Below are 13,537 nucleotides of genomic sequence, written 5' to 3' on the forward strand. Positions count from 1 at the left end.
GTTTACAGGACAAAGGAAGACGCTCTTGAGCGGACTGTAATTCTTGTAACCAAGAAGTTGTTAACTGGGCAATGACTTCATGAGGTTGGAGAATGGTACCAGACTCAGGAACTGGGGTATCTTGAAATTGTCTGGAAAGTGCGTCTGCTTTAATATTTTTTGAACCAGGTATGTAAGACAAATTATAGTGAAACCGAGAGAAGAATAAGGACCAGCGTGCTTGCCTGGAATTTAGTCGTTTGGCTGTTTGGAGATACAGAAGGTTCTTATGATCAGTAAGTATAGTAAATGGCAAAGAAGTACCTTCCAGCCAATGTCTCCATTCATCCAATGCCATCTTGATGGCAAGCAACTCTTTATTCCCTACGTCATAGTTAAATTCGGAAGGAGTGAATTTTTTAGAGAAAAAAGCAACAGGATGAATCCTTCCAGTCTCTGGTATTCGTTGAGACAGAACCGCTCCAGCAGCAACAGAGGAAGCATCCACCTCCAGAATAAATTGAAACTCAGGATTTGGATGACGAAGGATAGGAGCTGAGGAAAAAGCTTCTTTGAGAGATTCAAAAGCTTCTATAGCCTCAGACGGCCATACTTTACAGTTTTGTCCTTTTCTTGTGAGAGAAGTAAGAGGAGAAGTAATAGTAGCAAAATTCTTGATGAACTTTCTGTAATAATTGGCGAAGCCTAGGAAACGTTGTAAAGCCTTCAAAGAATCAGGTCTAGGCCAATCCAAAATGGCAGAAAGTTTAGTAGGGTCCATTTCGAATCCAGATGCCGATATTACATAACCCAGAAAGGGTATGATTTTTTGATGGAAAGAACATTTCTCCAGTTTAGCAAACAGATGGAATTCTCTTAGACGTTGAAGTACTTTCTTGACGTGGTGCACATGATCTTGGTGGTTCTGAGAAAAAATTAAGATGTCGTCCAGGTATATGATAACAAAAATATTCAAAAAATCACGAAAGATCTCATTTACAAAATGCTGGAAAACCGCCGGAGCATTGCATAGCCCAAAGGGCATGACCAAATATTCATAATGCCCAAATCGAGTGTTAAAGGCAGTCTTCCACTCATCTCCTTTGCGTATACGGATCAAGTTGTATGCACCACGTAGGTCGAGTTTGGTGAAAATGGTGGCTCCCTGAAGATAAGTAAAAAGTTCAGGAATAAGGGGCAGAGGATAACTGTTCTTGATGGTAATCTGATTCAATCCACGATAATCAATACAGGGTCTTAATCCGCCATCCTTTTTTCCCACAAAAAAGAAACCAGCCCCTACAGGGGAAGAGGAGGGTCGAATAAATCCTCTAGCCAGATTGTCTTTTATATATTCTTCCAGAGCCATGTTTTCTGGTTTAGAAAGTGGATATGTTTTGCCTCGAGGATAGGCAGCCCCAGGAAGGAGGTCAATGGGACAATCAAAAGGGCGATGAGGAGGAAGACGTTCCGCTTCTTTTTTGGAGAAGACATCCACAAAGTCATGGTAATGCATAGGTAAGGATTCCGGAGTTTCAACTGTGAGAGCAATAGTGAGTGGTAACTTAGTAATCTCTTGAAGACATTTAGTCTGGCATGTAGATCCCCAGGAAGTGAGTTCACCGAAAGTCCAAGAAAAAATGGGATTGTGAATCTGGAGCCAGGGTAATCCCAAGATAATGGGAAATTGCGGAGTGGGAATGACATCGAAACAAATTGTCTCAGAATGAAGTATTCCTACGGTGAGGATTAAGGGTTGAGTAGAAAACTGAATGTATCCAGAACCCAAAGGATCTCCACTGACCGTAGAGACTGAAATGGAATACTCCTTCTTTAGTAAGGGTATAGAATGAGTAGAAACAAATGTAGAGTCAATGAACACACCTCCAGCACCAGAATCAATTAGGGCTTGGGTATAGATCTTCTTTTGTCCAATTAGAAGAGTTACTGGAACAAAGAGTTTCTTGTATAGGGAATGACCACTATTTTGGCTTAACTCAGTTCCCTGGACTAGAGTTAAGCCCTGGCTTTTACTGGCCTAGTAGGACAATCCCTTAATAAATGTCCTTTAAGGCCACAGTACAGACATAAGCCAAGAGTCCGTCTTCTTAAGCGTTCAGTCTCAGTTAATTTTATACTTCCTACTTCCATGGGTTCAGCCTGATCAGTAGTAGGAGAGGCTGGAGTGACTGGACTAGAAAAACGAGGAGCTAAACGAAAAGGAGTTCGAGTGGCAGTCCTCTGTGTTCTATCCTTTTCTTGTTGGCGTTCACGAAACCTGGCGTCGAGACAGATACAGAGATTTATTAAGGCTTCTAAGGACTCTGGAAGTTCACGATACACCAATTCATCCTTGAGACGCTCAGAAAGTCCTTTACGGAAAGCGGCTCTGAGTGCTCCCTGATTCCAAGTGGTTTCAGAGGCAAGGGTGCGGAACTCAATTGCATATTGAGAGACTGGTTGATTTCCTTGACGTAAATCCAGGAGAGTTGCTTCAGCAGCGGATGACCTTCCAGGTTTATCGAATACGTTTGAGAATGTAGATAGAAATGTATCAACATCCAACAGTATAGGATCATTCTTTTCTAGCAAAGGTGACACCCAAGCCAAGGCTTTTCCTTTCATTAAGGAAATAAGAAACGTGATTCTAGAAGAGGCAGTAGCAAAGAGAGTAGGGCTATTTCGGAAATGAAGACGGCATTGATTCAAAAAGCCTCTACATTCTTCAGGATTCCCATCATATTTATCCGGAAGAGGAATCCTGGGACTTAGTTGTACCTGAGACTGATTGTTAGGAATCGGAGGAGGTAATGCCTCAATCGGATTTGGATTGGGATTAGGATTGGGAGGTGCGGTAGCAACCAAATTTTGTAATAGAGCAGTAATTTGATCAAGTTTAGTGTCCAGAGACTGCAAGTGAGTGGCATGAGAACCCAAGAGCTGTCCCTGGTGAGCCACGGCCATAGATAATTCAGTGGGGTCCATTTTTATGGCCCGTTTGTAATGTCAGCCGCTCTGGAATCAATCCGGGATGTAACCCAACTGCTAGCGTGAATTGAAAGCACACGCTAGCACACTGAGAAATATCCAGGACGTGACCCACTCAGGAAGCAGATTAGAAGATAACAAAAATGAATATTGTTCCAGAATGCAGGAAAGCCACAAAGGATAAAACGTCCCTTTAAGTAGTACAAAGAACAAAAAGGAAATGCTCTTACTTTGAAGCTTCTGAAAAAGGTCCTCTTTAGCAGGCTTGTAAAACAAAGGAAAAGTTCTCTTTTGCAGCTTGTAAAAGTATAATGTCCCTTTAAGCAGGTTTATAACAAACAGAAAGGCAAAGTTCTCTTTTGCAGCTTGTAAAAGTAAATGTCCCTTTTAAGCAGGTGTATAACAAACAGAAAGGCAAAGTTCTCTTTTGCAGCTTGTAAAAGTATAATGTCCCTTTAAGCAGGTTTATAACAAACAGAAAGGCAAAGTTCTCTTTTGCAGCTTGTAAAAGTAAATGTCCCTTTTAAGCAGGTGTATAACAAACAGAAAGGCAAAGTTCTCTTTTGCAGCTTGTAAAAGTAAATGTCCCTTTTAAGCAGGTGTATAACAAACAGAAAGGCAAAGTTCTCTTTTGCAGCTTGTAAAAGTAAAATGTCCCTTTAAGCAGGTCTTGTTTAACAAAGAATAGGTTTAAAGGTAAAGGCCAAAGCAAGGTCAGGCAGGCAGAAGTCGGCATCCAAATATCAGCAAAAGGTATAGGCAAAAGACAGGGTCAGGCAAGCAGAAGTCGGCATCCAAGTGTCAGCAAAAGGGTAATAGCTACAGGCAAGGTCAGGCAGGCAGAAGTCAATGTCCAAATATCAGCAAGTAGGGATTAGGCAAGAGGCTTGGTCAGGCAGGCAGAAGTCGGTACACAGGAGAATAAAACTGATATGGTACTCACAATCCAGGGAAACAAACAAACGGGCCCAGATTCAGATCTCCCGCCGAGATTTAAAGGGCAGGAGCGTAACCGTCATCAGAGGGGTGAGAGAGAAAGCGTCATGTTGCTAAGCAACATGACGTCAGAGACACAGAGGAGTTCCGGGAGCCGCGGCGACACGGCGATGAACGGAAGCGCTCATGACACCTGGTTTGTTTTTGAGCAGTGAGTGCCCTTGTGTCTCAGGGTAGAGTCGGTGATTGCAGTGGACCTTAAACTTATATGGTCACTCATAATAAAGCTTACATGTCACAGTCCTGCTTCTCTTGCACTTTAGTAGTGTTGTAAGATGCAGTTTGTCACTAGTATCCACCTTTGTTATACCGACTGCTAACTGACACCTGTGCCCTCCTCCCCCAAATGTACAAAATCCTAAATAGTGTTTATTTTTCGTTTTCATGTTAACACGGCTTGTCCGCATTTGGCAGGATCCCACGGTGATCTAAACACGGCTCCTGTCTTAAACGATTGGTTTATTCCTGCACTGAATTTGCTAAAATGTAATTTGTATAATATAACTGCCAGCACTAACGAAAATAAAAACACAATGTAATTTAAATAGGATTTCTACACACAATGAAATAATTGGTGTATATGTAAGTATAAGTAATGTGTCTTTAGTGATACATCCCCATAACCACATACTGATTGAAGTATCAGTCATTCAGCGCTAATAATATATTCTTTACATTTTGCAACTGTGTAATGTATCAGTGATTCAACCCTATCAAAGTGCCAGGCATAACAGAGCAATTGTATTCTCTTTTAGAAAATAACGTTTGAAAAGTTGATAATCTGCATTACTTATACTAAATGCACCATCCCTTAGCAAGCATCAGTACATAGCTATCACAATAAGGTTATAATAAGCAATCATTACCTTTACAATACCTATTACAGAGGTAAAAACTATTGGTAAATTAAGATTCTTGTGATGCAGACATATTTAACCAGCAGCCAGCAATGAACATAAATATAATTGGAACATGCAAAATACTATTATTGCTGGAGATATTAATCTTTTTATAGATCCACAAAAGTTTTGACTATAGAGTTGAGAAAAAAAAATATCTCACTGTATTGTTTACAACCTTGTTAATATAAATTGTAATAAAAAATAAATTTATCAGAGAGATAGCAGGAACATACAGGAGAGGCCAAATCAACAGTTTTGGTGAAAAAAGAACACATTGATGAGCTCTGCAACACAAAAAAACCTGGACGTCCACGGAAGACAACAGTGGTGGGTGATCGTAGGATCCTTTCCAAGGTAAAGTAAACCCCTTCATAATTTAAAATAACTAAGGTTCCCTTTGTTATAAATTTTAAAATGTTTTGGGACAGGGAGATCTTTATTTCTTTCTAAATCCATATTCTCTATTGAGTTCTTATGTTCCTTTATTCTTTCCTTTATAGGTCTCTCTGACTCTCCTATATCCTGGATCCCACATTTACATTCAATGAGAGAGACCACATCCCTATCCGTACACCTAATAGTTTTATTAATTTTGTATTATTTTTTTTTATGAAGGATGTGAAGGTTTTCTTTTTTTGAGAATGTTGGCAAGATTTGCATGTAATACAAGGAAAAAATCCCTTAATGTCCTCACCCCAGAGATCTCTATCTACCTTATTGTGTTTATTTTTGTACATATCAGTGGGTACTAATGTTTTTTAAATTCTTAGCTCTTTTGTAGACTATTCTTGGGTGATTACTCAATTTTGGTCCTAGAGTTTCATCAGTTTTGAGAATTGCCCAATGTTTCTTTAAAATATGTTCAATCTTATGTTTACTGGTACTAAACTGAGTAATAAAGGGTTTAAAGAGATTTTCCTCCCTTAGATGTGGGTTTGTCCCTTGAGTAGCTAATTTCTTTTTGTTGATCAGACAATCCCTATCAATGTTTTTAGCTTTGAACTCATTTTGTTCTAGATCCTCTTTCTTATATCCTTTTTCTATTAATTTTCTTTTTATAAGAGTAGGGGGCGCCCTAAATTACAATTGTAACAATGGTAAGGTGTAATACTATAAGGTATAATACTCTAGTATACAATTTTCTAGCAATCAGATCAGAATAATCAAATGTCAAATACAATAAAGGAGAAGAAAAAAAAAAAAAAAGGATTAAATAATAAATAAAGATTTATAATGCCACAACAAATCGTGTGACACTCTATTCAACAAGTGAGCGACACTTGATATTAATTGTAACAGTTCAGGTTACTTAGTAGAAAGTCACTGTGTGGAGAACAGATATTATAGAGGCAGCAATCTGTAAAGAATCCGGCCGGGATCCCAAGAAGATGATCTACAAAACATAAAAAAGACAGATGCGCCACATGGCCCAATATTGTATGTTCAGCGGGGTAGATATATTCTAGTGGTGTCAATATTAACTCACAATCTAGGGAGCACTTCAGTTAGTGCAGCAGGAGCAGTCTGGGATCAATCACAGTCACCCAGCAGACCGACCTCTAGGGCAAAATAGTATGGTTCTGTAGTGGAGATACAAGCAAAAACAAAAGTGCCTATATGGCCTAGTACTGTTTGAACCAGAGGATGGTGTTCTGTATATTTGAAAATATACTCACAATTTGTATAGCATCTTCATTGATGCTAATCAGACAGGAAGGGATCAATGCAGTCACCCAACAGACTATGGCAGGTTTTCACAGCAGGCAGAGCCGCAGAGCTCTCAAGAATCAGGTTAGGTCCAAATGATACACAATAGCAAGTGTTTAAATAAAAAGTTGGTACTTTACTAGATAAAACCAATAAAAACAAGCGACGCGTTTCTCAGTCTCAGACTGTTTCCTCAGGCTTAATAAAATAGTTTACAAACACTTGCTTTATATACCTAACCAAACTAATTACCACAATTGACACCACTTGTTGTGGGTGTGGTCTATGACATCATTAGTATCCTAGCTGCAGAAATATTTTGACAACAACAATGTCTACATATACCCAATTTGTATGTTCTAAATCACACAATATAAATATACATTGTAACATACAATGCATAAATTCATCACAGATGGTTTATACAATACAAATATATATAAAAACAATTTGCATGTTTTTTTGTGAAGCAGACCAAAAACAATTGTAACTTGTGATGGATGAATTAGTCATAAATCATAATTCATTATATACAATGTATAAGCTAAACATATATAGATTAAACACTTTAGTTATTTCTACACAGTTCCTTATTTTGTTATTTCTAACAGATCATTCTCAAACGGCATTGCCCCATTGTGATCCCTAGTAGAGAAGTGATACACTTTGTGTTAATAGTACTCAAACAGGCATTAGTATTAAGGCCATTGATTTATCTTAATCTAAATTACAGATGCAATGACATTACCCTTTTGTAATGAGGAATATTCCTACTAGGGAGTGAATCGAGATAAACCAAGCTTGTACGTTGATTTCAAAGCTAGATCGCTTACTTTATTCAAACCGCCAGTTTGACTTTCTAAATGGCGTGCATGTGAAGCTAGTGCGCATGTCCGTAGCGTTACCATAGGTACCCGGAGACCTATTCGGCTCCACGCTAAGCGCAAGTGAATGTGATTGCGTGATAGGATAATGTAATCCTATGAGTGAGAGTAGCTATTGGCTGGGTTCCATCTAGGGGCGTTGGTTATACCAATCGCTCTGAGCATTGTCAACACTAGCGCTAAAAATATTCTACCTATAATTAATGATCACAATATTGTCATGTTGATGATTATTGTTATTTGCTATTATATCATACACAAAATGTATTATATAGAATTAAGGTGTATATATATTATATTACTAGATAAAGTGATAACATAGTAGTTGACATGATATGTGGGGATTATATGTCGGCGTTTCTTAATGCAGTCAGCGCATGCGTGTGCGCTCGTCTATAGGTCATTACATAGCGAGAGCGCATGCGTATGAAAGAGTAGACACATTGGGTCTAGCCAATGAAAGAGAGTAGAGCCTTGGGCCAATCAAATGGTGGTTTCCCATCATGTGATGTGCCCGATTTCGTCACTAGAATGTATGTTATAGATCGGAGCTGCGAGTAGCAGGTACAATCCATAACATTGGAGGCGGAACTGTTAAAGACAGTCTGCTAGATAATAGTTAATAATAAAGTCAGTGCGTTCATGTAGGGCTAGATGTACAGGTCAAAGAAGTATAATCCTTGATAATAAGCGACTACTGTATTTATCGAGTCACTGATCCCATAACAAACTCATAATAGGCACCATTCAGCAATATTATAACCAATCAAATTAATAAATAACTGTTGTATATCGGTAGGGAACAGAGTCTGTGAAGAGGTGTAAAATGTTATTAATATAAATATTAGAGAGCGACACACGCTCACTGTAGGCTACAAATTATTGGGCATAATAAAGTGTTAAATTAGCATGTTTGTTCCTAACCATCAAACTCCATGTAGACAATAATGGCAGTTTAGTTCTTAAAATTCAGATTGCTATTAAACTATGGTGGACGTGAGTGAAGTGAAGTGTGTAATGTATGTTTTTAGCAAGTAAAAATTATAATTCAACTGACCTTTCCTAAATAAATACATAACATTTTAATATTCCCTAAATAGTGAACTGCATTTATTGAAATCGTAAAAGACATATTAAAACAGAGTTGTTTAATTAGTAGGTATAAACATATTATAAGGAATGTTATAAAAATGGGTTATTCTTAATAGATGTTAGAAACACTGAAGTGATAGTAACTAAACAGAATCATATAAATTATCATGGTGCGATAGTGTAAGGACATACTAATGAGTGATGGTGAACTAGGAGTGTAAATGTAACAATAATAGGTAATAGTAACTGTAGTAAAATTTAGATACACCCACCATCAGTTAATTTTGTACATAATAATTTGTGAAAAACCTCATAATGGGTGAAAACATATGTGATTGAGTGTCAAAAATAAGCTATTATTATAAAGAGATATAATAATAGATAAAACCTAAAAAAATAAATGTGTGAGTGAAGAGGCAACCCTATTAGATTAATAGGTTAGTAGAGACATGGAAATCTAAAGGCCAGGATTGTCAAACTTGCATTAATAGAGAGGAAATAGGTCCTATTTGGGCAGTTCCAGCTATAACTTGAGCCTGAATAGGTTACTGGGTTAACATAGTCAGATATTAAATGCAGCTAAATCTACACATTCGTTGAGCCCATCTGGTGCCAACGTGTGTAGTTTATGTATCCAGTAAGTCTCTCTACGACGCAAACTAAGAAATGGATTGTGACTATTTCTAGAAATTTGTTCAATGGGTATTATTGATAGTGTTTTCATACTGCCTTTGTGTGCAAAAGCACAGTGTCTCGAAAGGCTGTGCTTCAGATATTTTCTTTTAATATTATAAGCGTGTTCATTCCAGCGTTTCTTAATAGCGCGACTCGTACGCCCTACATATTGAGCCCCACATTGGCAACTCACCAAATAGATGACATAGGTTGATTCACAAGATAGTCTCTTATTAATTTTGAAATGTTCTCTTGTCTGATTGGAGGAAAAGAGATTAGTGCCACTTTTAACAATTTTGCACATATTACATTTGCGCTTCATGCACTTGAAGATTCCATTTTGAGGGACAAAATTGCCCAAAAAGGTCTTCCTTTGGCCTATTCGATGGTTAGAGGTAACGGCCTTATCTCTTACGATCTTGCTAGGGGCTAGTTTGTTTTTAAGGGTGGGAGCCCTTCTATAAACTATCCTAGGCTTGGACGGGATAAATTTTCTAAGATGTGGATCATCACAAATGATGGGCCAATGTCTAATTATGATTTTCTGAATCTCGCGAAAGTTACTGTTAAAACCAGTAATAAATAGCGGTGTTTTATTATACTTTTCAATAGTTCTTTCCCTTGTTTTATTTATTTGGTTCTTGTCTGATATAAAATAGGAGTTCCTGTCATCCTGTAATGCTCTAAGGTATCCTTTTTGGATAAGATCCAAAGGATAACCTTTTTCTAAGAATCTATCCTTCAGAATCAGTGATTGCCTTTTGTAACTTTCTACGGTGCTACAGTTTCGTCTTATCCTTCTAAACTGCCCATAGGGCACGTTTCTCTTCCAACTCATATAGTGGTTGCTGGAGAAATTTAGGAAACTGTTGCAATCGACTTTTTTGAAAAAAGTTTCTGACATAATTGTACCATCACTAGCGAAAGATAGTGATAGATCCAAAAATTCTATCTTATTAGATTGGATATTGGAAGTAAATTCCAAATCAAATTCGTTGGCATTAAGTGATGTAGTAAATATGACCGCCTCCTCATGACTCCCCCTATACAAGATAAGTAGGTCGTCTATATATCGGCCATAGAACACCAGACCCGCACCCATAGGAGACCCATATATGTGTGTCTCCTCAAATTTGCCCATATACAAATTGGCAAAACTGGGTGCGAATCTGGTGCCCATGGCCGTACCCTTTACCTGGAGATAGTGTAGTCCCTGATATAAGAAGTAATTATGGTGGAGTATGAAGTGAATAATTTCGCTAATAAATTGTTGTTGTCTGGGCGGCATGTAAATATCAGTGGCTAGGTATGATTGGATGACCGTTAGTCCTTTATCGTGTGGAATGTTGGAGTAAAGTGAACTTACATCACTAGTAATCCACCAAAGCTTGTTATCAGTTTTCTTAATACCTAGATTATTTAATTTATTTAGCAGATCTGTAGAATCCCTAATGAATGAGGGTAAATTTATAACGTGTTTTTGTAAAAAAGAATCAACATAAGCAGAAAGGTGGTCAGTCAGACTATCTATACCTGCCACAATTGGGCGGCCTGGGGGGTGAGATGTATTTTTGTGAATCTTGGGCAAGTGGTAGTAAAATGCTACACAGGGATTTTTAGGATAAAGATATTCTTTTTCCTTCTTGGATATCATGCCCTCATCAAATCCTTCTTTAAGAAGTGAGTAAAGTTGTTTTTGGTATATGGGGGTAGGATCTTTCGCTAAGAGTTTATAATAACTTTCTTCTTTCAAGATGTTATCAGCTTCTAAAATGTATTCAGATCTATTTTGGAGGACAATACCCCCACCCTTGTCCGCCTGGCGTATTATGATGTCTGAATTTGATGAAAGTATTTCAAGAGCTTGACGTTCACCAGGACTTAAATTGTGTCTGTATTTGGTTTTTTTAGACAGTTTTTCTAAATCTTTGAGTACCATTGATTGAAAAATGCTGATGTGCGAGTTTCTCACACGAGGAGGATTAAAATTTGATTTGGGCTTAAAGTCTGTTTGTATATATTTCTCATTGAGTTGTTGTAATAATGTATCAGGATCAAAAGAGACCACACCATCTCTCAGGTGTTTGTCCATAGAATCCAAAATTATGGGTAGACTATCAGTATTTTTTAAACGTTTTTCTGCGAAATACTTTTGTAGGGAAAGCTTCCTAGTGAAGCTGTTGATGTCCACAAATAGTTGGAACATGTTGGGACCATTAGTAGGGCTGAAAGATAACCCTTTTCCTAATACTCTGATTTCGTCATCAGATAATATATGATCTGACAAATTGAAAATTCCCTTTTTGTATTTTAATAACTTCTCTTTTTTGGAGGTTGAGGATTTTCCTCTATTTCCTCGTTTGTGTGTATCCTTTTTTGTCTTGGTGGTCGAGGGGACATGGACCAATGTTCTACACGGGGGTCTGGGCCCATCTCTAAAAAAGGAATATTATTGTGTTCATTGTTAGTAGATGTACCTGGAGTATTAGGGGACTGATAATTATCAGAATTTAGTGGCTGGAATCTATTTATAGATTCAAATGATCTATTAGAGGGTCTAGAACAATTAGAGTTATCAAGGCCTCTGGGATCATTAGTGAAAACTCTTTCTTTCATAACGGATCTTTCGTTATATGTATCAGTGTTCGTATTGAATGGTCTATCAATATGTTTAGGGTCTTTAAACCTGTTTGAGGGGTATCCATTATTTTCATAAAATCTCTGATGATTGCCATCATTAGATTTGTGTGTCCTATTAAAATCATTTGATCTATCCCAAGAGTTATATGTGTGGGGATTGTTGAATTGATGATATTGATGTTTATTTTCACGATAAGTATCATAGTTGGAATTGGTGTTATTATGAGGTTGATGGTTTCTATGGTGACCTCTTTGTTGATATTGTTGGTTATCAGAAGAGTTATGTGTACCGTCTTTGGTCATGTCAACTTCAGGAAATCTGTGCCTATATTGTCTGTCCATATGTGGGTAAGGGTGTCTATCTCCCTGATTGTGAGACCATCTATTGTTGTAGTTATTATTATCATGTCTCCTGGGAGTAAACCTTGGTGAGTCATAGTATCTATCTCCCTGATTGTGGGTTGTTCTATTGTTGAAATTATTAGCATCCTGTCTCCTAGGAGTAAACCTCGGTGGATAATTGGATGGTTTCATGGAACTATTGGTATTTGTCCCATTTTTCCGGTTAAAGGTGTATATTTCACCTTTGGCGTAATCGCCCTCATCTCTTATTAGTTTTTTATTTTTCCTTTTTATAATTTCGTTCTGGTATTCCTCAGCTCGGTCATATGCTGACTTTCTTAATCCCTCAAATTCAGTGTGATTCACAAATTTTTCTAGGTTCTGTTGTATATTATCTATTTCTATACCAGCCTCATTATACAAATGTTTCCTATGTTTGATTAGAATATCTATAAAAGTGTTAGCACAGGCACTGAGGGCATCTTCCCATTCTTTGAGGATATTACTGTTGTCTTTAAAAGAGCAATTCTTGAAGACTCTCAATCCTCTAGGTATCAATTTTTTGTTTTTATACTTCTGTAATGTTTCAAAATCCCACCAGTGTCTATGCTCAGACTTCAATGAGTTCTCTAATTTAGTAAATAAAGTGTACATGGAGGGGTCAGATTCATTTTCATTCCCAGTTTGGTATGTAGTGGAACCCAAACTATTATTGTTTTTTTCTCTTATTAGATCTTTCAATAGCAGACAACATAATTAGCAAGGTCGACTACCCCTAAAAGGCCTATGGCAAAACACACCTAGGTGTATTCGCACAATTATTCTATAAGAGTAGGGGGCGCCCTAAATTACAATTGTAACAATGGTAAGGTGTAATACTATAAGGTATAATACTCTAGTATACAATTTTCTAGCAATCAGATCAGAATAATCAAATGTCAAATACAATAAAGGAGAAGAAAAAAAAAAAAAAAAAAAAAAAAAAAGGATTAAATAATAAATAAAGATTTATAATGCCACAACAAATCGTGTGACACTCTATTCAACAAGTGAGCGACACTTGATATTAATTGTAACAGTTCAGGTTACTTAGTAGAAAGTCACTGTGTGGAGAACAGATATTATAGAGGCAGCAATCTGTAAAGAATCCGGCCGGGATCCCAAGAAGATGATCTACAAAACATAAAAAAGACAGATGCGCCACATGGCCCAATATTGTATGTTCAGCGGGGTAGATATATTCTAGTGGTGTCAATATTAACTCACAATCTAGGGAGCACTTCAGTTAGTGCAGCAGGAGCAGTCTGGGATCAATCACAGTCACCCAGCAGA

This window comes from Bombina bombina, chromosome 4 (genome assembly GCF_027579735.1).
Source record: "Bombina bombina isolate aBomBom1 chromosome 4, aBomBom1.pri, whole genome shotgun sequence".
Classification (NCBI taxonomy): domain Eukaryota; kingdom Metazoa; phylum Chordata; class Amphibia; order Anura; family Bombinatoridae; genus Bombina; species Bombina bombina.